The sequence below is a fragment of the Xyrauchen texanus genome, chromosome 8, assembly GCF_025860055.1.
Source record: "Xyrauchen texanus isolate HMW12.3.18 chromosome 8, RBS_HiC_50CHRs, whole genome shotgun sequence".
Lineage (NCBI taxonomy): Eukaryota > Metazoa > Chordata > Actinopteri > Cypriniformes > Catostomidae > Xyrauchen > Xyrauchen texanus.
The window spans coordinates 13,601,189-13,606,741 of record NC_068283.1 but is presented as its reverse complement, the minus strand read 5'-3'; the positions used below and the strand labels follow the sequence as shown (position 1 = coordinate 13,606,741).

Below are 5,553 nucleotides of genomic sequence, written 5' to 3'. Positions count from 1 at the left end.
TTTCTTTCATCACATTCCCAGTGGGTCAGAAATGTACATGCACTTTGTTAGTATTTGGTAGCATTGCCTTTAAATTGTTTACCTTGGGTTACATTTTTTGGGTAGCCTTCCACAAGCTACTCACAATATGTTGCTGGAATTTTGGCCCGTTCCTCCAGACAGAACTGGTGTAACAGAGTCAGGTTTGAGGTCAGGGCTTTGTGAAAGCCACTCCAGTACCTCGACTTTGTTGTCCTTAAACCACTTTTCTACAACTTTGGAGGAATGCTTGGGGTCATTGTCCATTTGGAGGACCCATTTGTGACCAAGCTTTAACTTCCTGGCTGATGTCTTGATATGTTGCTTCAAAAGGAAATTTCCTTCCTCATAATGCCATTAATTTTATGAAGTGCACCAGACCCTCCTGCAGCAAAGCACCCCCAAACTTCAAGGTTGTTACATTTACATTACATTTATTCATTTGGCAGATGCTTTTATCCAAATCAACTAACAAAAGAGGAAAACATAACATCTCCTTCCAATGCATCCCCCCCACTTTATTTCTTCTGTGGTGTAAGTACTTATTGGACAAGAATGTGAGCAATGTTTTAACAAGATTTTCTAAAAATCTACAGTGCTAAAAGCTGAAGTTGAAGAAATTCTTCAAACAGATTTAAATTTAAAGTAATTTAAGGCAAACAGATTCATCTGCAACAGTAAAGAGACATTTTTGTTTTTTCGTAGAAGACCCAAATGATTACCTACAACTGCTGTACAAGAGTGTCATCTTGTGGTCAGCTAAAGAAAAGACTCCTAACATATGCACTTGCCCATTTCTATCCATATGATACTCTAGCCTTAAGATAACTCTTGGGAACATGATTATGTCATGAATATGACCACAGGGCTTGAATGAATATTTCAGGTTATTGCAGTTTATAATCCTTTATTTTGAGTTATGAGTTTATGGCAAATTCTCTAGCTACAGCGGTTACCTGAGATTTGTTTTATTCATTTATTTGACACCACTCTTGTTGACTGCCTTTCGCATAAAAACCTACTGTGGAAGAACCTTATTTCGTTTATATCCTTGAGCTGTTTTCAACCACGACATATATTGTTGTCAAATGTGTGCATTTAATGGTACTTTCAATTCACAGCACTGAATAATTCTGTTATTCGTTTAAAAACAAATCTTCAGTTAATTTGATTATTTTTAAGACAGTTAATGTTGTATTAAATAAATACAAAATATGGACATTGAATAGGCTATATGCATGGAATGTTAATTAAAACTTTCGGAATAATATAAGACAGCTCAAAACCTTCTGGTGAAACGTCACTTACTGTAGCAGCATTTTCAATTTTTAGGTACTAATGAGATATAACCTCAGAAACACACATAAATAACATTTATAGGAAAATAAGTAATTTAATAAAATTAATGATGTTCAACTACATAACATAATTTGTATACAAAAATTATATTCTATTAGAATATTTTTGTGGCAGATGACAATAGTGAGCACATGAAAACTGCTCAGAAATTTTATGAAAACCAAACTATTTGAAACTGATTGAAAGGTAACCATGGAAATTTTCAAGCCAAAAGCATAGGTAGGTAAAAGTAATCAACCTTTTGTTTGATTGTTTTTATGACTCTCCCATCTCTGAATATTCTTTGAATAAACATGTCATCTTCAGCGTAAACAACAAAATCACACCATTCTGAACCAGTGATGAGTAGTTGGCCCTGTATCTTCCAGTAGTATGCATGAGACTGTTTGAGCTGTAGCACTCCATCGGAGATCCTAAGGTAGGCACAGTCTACATAGCTTCTCACATTTGGGCACTTCACTTCCAGCAGTCCAAACACAGGTTCAGGTTTAGGGTCAAACACCAACCCATCTGGTGGTGAGCCAAGCCAATGTGCATCTGGGTGAATGATGATACCACAAAGGTAGTGATTTACCTCCTTAACAAAGCAGTATTCCTTTACTGCTTTGGGCTCCATTTGAAGGCCCCTCTATAGTTCTCCACTCTGACCGCAAATTTCTCAGTGCCAGGCTCTCTGCTGAGGACTGTCCTCTCACATGGCAAACCTACCTAGAAATACATTAATATATACAAAGACCATACGTTTTTAAATAACATGAAAAACAAAATGCTGATGGTCGTGTCACAAAGTTTACAATTACCTGAATCTAGAGGAAGTCACACGCAGATTTCTTAATCGATGCCATTCCTTCAGAGTGCTTTGCTGTCTTGTGCTTTTCTCAATTTGTTACGCCATGACCTCTAATGTTGCTAGAGAATTCATGTGCAGCTGCTGATGGTAGCTTAACACAAAACAGCACTCTGAGGGGCCCAGACAGTAGCCATAAAGGGGTAAGGATGGTCATGGTGGTGTGGTGGTATGTGGGCAAGTTTATGGTGGACTCCATGCTGGAAGGTGATAGGAGAGAACACTCCCTTCTTGAACTTTTCCAAAGGCACTGTCCACCAATGGCACATCCCCTGCTATTCCTATTGTTGTTATGGGTGGAGCAGTTTCCCTTGGCATTCCTTGGTAAATCTCATTCACACGCAGAACTGATATGTCTGGAAGGTCACAGGTCCAGTCACAGGCCCCTTTGTACAAGTTACTCCTGAAAATATACACAACTGAACAGTTATTCAAGCATTTTTGTATGGTTTGTTATTATCATAAATTAAAGCTTTTCAGGTCAAATTCTACTTCAGTGTTATGTAGCTCTACATTACAGGGATGTTTTGTGTGTATGTGTGTGTCTGTGTATGGACATTCAGTACAATTAGAGGTTCATCTTAAGTCTAATAAAGACTAGTCTACAAATACAAAGTACAATTTTACATTTCAAGTACATATTTTAATTCATGTAGCGGACATACTGCCCATTTCTAGAGATTACCTGATCCCTTCAGCCAATCGTCTCTCCTTGGGCTTAGCTGACAACACCATCTCATTTGTTGGACCAGGCTTAAAGCCCTGTCAAGAAATGTTGTACATGAACTTATTTACTTTGTGTAAAAAAAATTAGCTCATATGATCACATTTTCATAAGGCAGGATGCTGCATGGAGCCTTGAAAGTTGATGCAATTTACATGACATAACCAGGAAGTGAGACACATAATGTAACATAATATGTTAATTGTGGTAGTTTTGAAAACATCACCTGGGTTCTAGGTTTGTGCCACTGCTGCTCAGACCCTGTGCAGCTGTGAGTAGGGGGGACAGCCGTCTAGCTGTAATGTGAGGTCTGGTAGAGCAAAGCTGCAACATGATTAGTGCTGGGTTTCGATTCAAATTTCAAGAATCGATTCGATTCCGATTCTCAATATCTTGAATCGATTATCATTATTCGATTCGATTCGATCCGATCCGATCTGATCTTCGAGATTTAGATAAGCGTTTTTGAAAAAAGCATTTTTTTTTCCAGCTGTTACCTGAATTACAGGACTGTAGTTATGCAACATATTGATACTATTATTATAGACATTCAACTGCAAATTAATGGAGTACTGATCTTTGTAAAGAACAATCCCCTTCCAGAGTGTTGATACAACTGCTTTCACAAACTTGTACTGGTGTAGACGACAGAAGGCGTAGAGGTATATCAGCAGCAGTAGACCGATTATTTAGACGCTGAACCTGAAGTATTATTAAAATGACATTAAGAATTTTCCAAAAAGTTCCTACAGTTCAGATGCACCTTTATTTTTTATTTTAACATTTCAACATTTAAGAACACTTTTGTTCTAAGCCTGTGCAAATGTAAACAGATTGTTTGTTACTGGCTCGTTCTCTGTATTTCTTGTTCTGAACCCGAAATGGTGCCAGATCGGAGCTTTGAGCGTTTCAGGAGTTTTCAAAGCAACCGCTTGCTTAACGTCACTGACCGCCATATTCGTTGTTTTAATGTCCTTCCACCTCGCGCGCATGCGTGAATTCAAGTTAAAGTTCACGGGGAAAATGTAGGCCTATTATAACTGTGATTTTGTGAAAAAAAAAAAAAAAAAAAAAAAATCGATCCTCTGAGTTACGGATCGATCTTTTGAAATTAAAATGAAAATCGATTCAGAATTGGTGAATCGATTTTTTCAACACAGCCCTAAACATGATTGCATAGTGCAAGCCCTGCCACATGTGAGCAATGACAGGCCAACAGCTCAACAGGTTTAGAGTCTTTGAGAACAACCTGTAAATAAAATAATAATAATTATTATCAATTGATCCTGTAGCTTATGTGTTTTGAGGTTCAGGTAAATAATTTTATTGAGAGTAGCTGAGATTACTAAAATACATATTTAATAACAAAACTACATGGAGTCACAGTGTAGCTATTGATGCATTTTAAACATGCTCGCTGTGTACAATGTCAAATGCTGGCAACCTTCCCTCATCTACTCTCTGAGAATTTTTTACCTATGTCCCCTATGTCTACTACACAATAAACATAGAGTGTAATATGTACTGGTGAGTAAAATATTTCTTGAAACGCACACTGTAGGCCCTAGTTGGTGCACGGTTCTGTTGGTGCAAAAGTAGGCTGTAGGTCCAAACAGTATTACAGTCACTATCTATTCTTCAGCCTATTTTATACTGGCACATGGAATTCCCAGAAAGCAGAACGTATTAACATTATTGAACCTGCTCTCATTCCCCTACACTCAAGTTGTGTGGTCTCTCTTTTTCCTCATCGACATAAAAGCTTGCCCTCACAGACACCTCTCCTGCCTCATTCTTGTCAGAAACTGAGAAACAGAGTCAACAAATTAAGCAAGGACCACATAGCAAGAAAAAATGTTATGTCTGGTTATGTCAAGGAGAGTAGCTGGAGACATGTCTATATATCTAAATGCTGCCAACTTTGCGGTTATATTCTGTGTACCAATGCTAACGTTAAGCTATCGTTGATCTTTCCGCTTAACAGTAGCTAACTTACGTTCAACAACGTTAGCTGTCTATAGATACGAAAGTATCATAGTGTACTTTTGCTAACTTGCCTTCGTAGTTATGGATATAGCTGGATATGTACAGCTTAAATCCCTTTTCACGTTTGCTTGAAATCTTGGAATTGACATCTTTTCAGGAATGACAGTTGACCGGAAATGCCCGAGCTGCCTTATCTAAACCAGGAAGTAACCGTGCATATAGCCAATTAAAAGCATTTTAATGGTACATTTATGCATTTACCAGTCGGCTGGTCGGAGTAGATTTCTGTTCGTCACCGGCAGAATTAAATATTTATTTACTGAAGAGTGAATTTTGTTTCCTGAGGGAAAGCTAAATGTGGTGGGTACGACCCAAAGTGGTAGAGTTTCAGAAGCTGAAGAGGGGTGCACATGAAAATTAATCTTGAAAAGGACTTAACATTTGACATTAGTTCACTGATATCATATATATCCCATGATTATGATATGTATTACATGCACCTACAATATAATTTTTTTAACATTTGTAGCCAAAATGGAAACTGATAAGTTATTTGGCACATTTCATTCCCGTACATTCACTGAGTGGTAGCGTCCAACTCGCCCGCGTTTCCGCGCGA

At 37.8% G+C, this 5,553-nt stretch overlaps 1 long non-coding RNA gene across 1 annotated transcript; it reads right to left on the bottom strand.

Moving 5' to 3' along the window:
* On the bottom strand, nt 1–3,635 carry LOC127648060 (uncharacterized). The gene is made up of 4 exons (XR_007971131.1): nt 3,175–3,635; nt 2,910–2,986; nt 2,178–2,627; nt 1–2,085 (listed from the first exon to the last, which is right to left on the bottom strand). It is a non-coding gene; the product is annotated as an uncharacterized LOC127648060 (long non-coding RNA).
* Nucleotides 3,636–5,553: the final 1,918 nt, after the last annotated feature.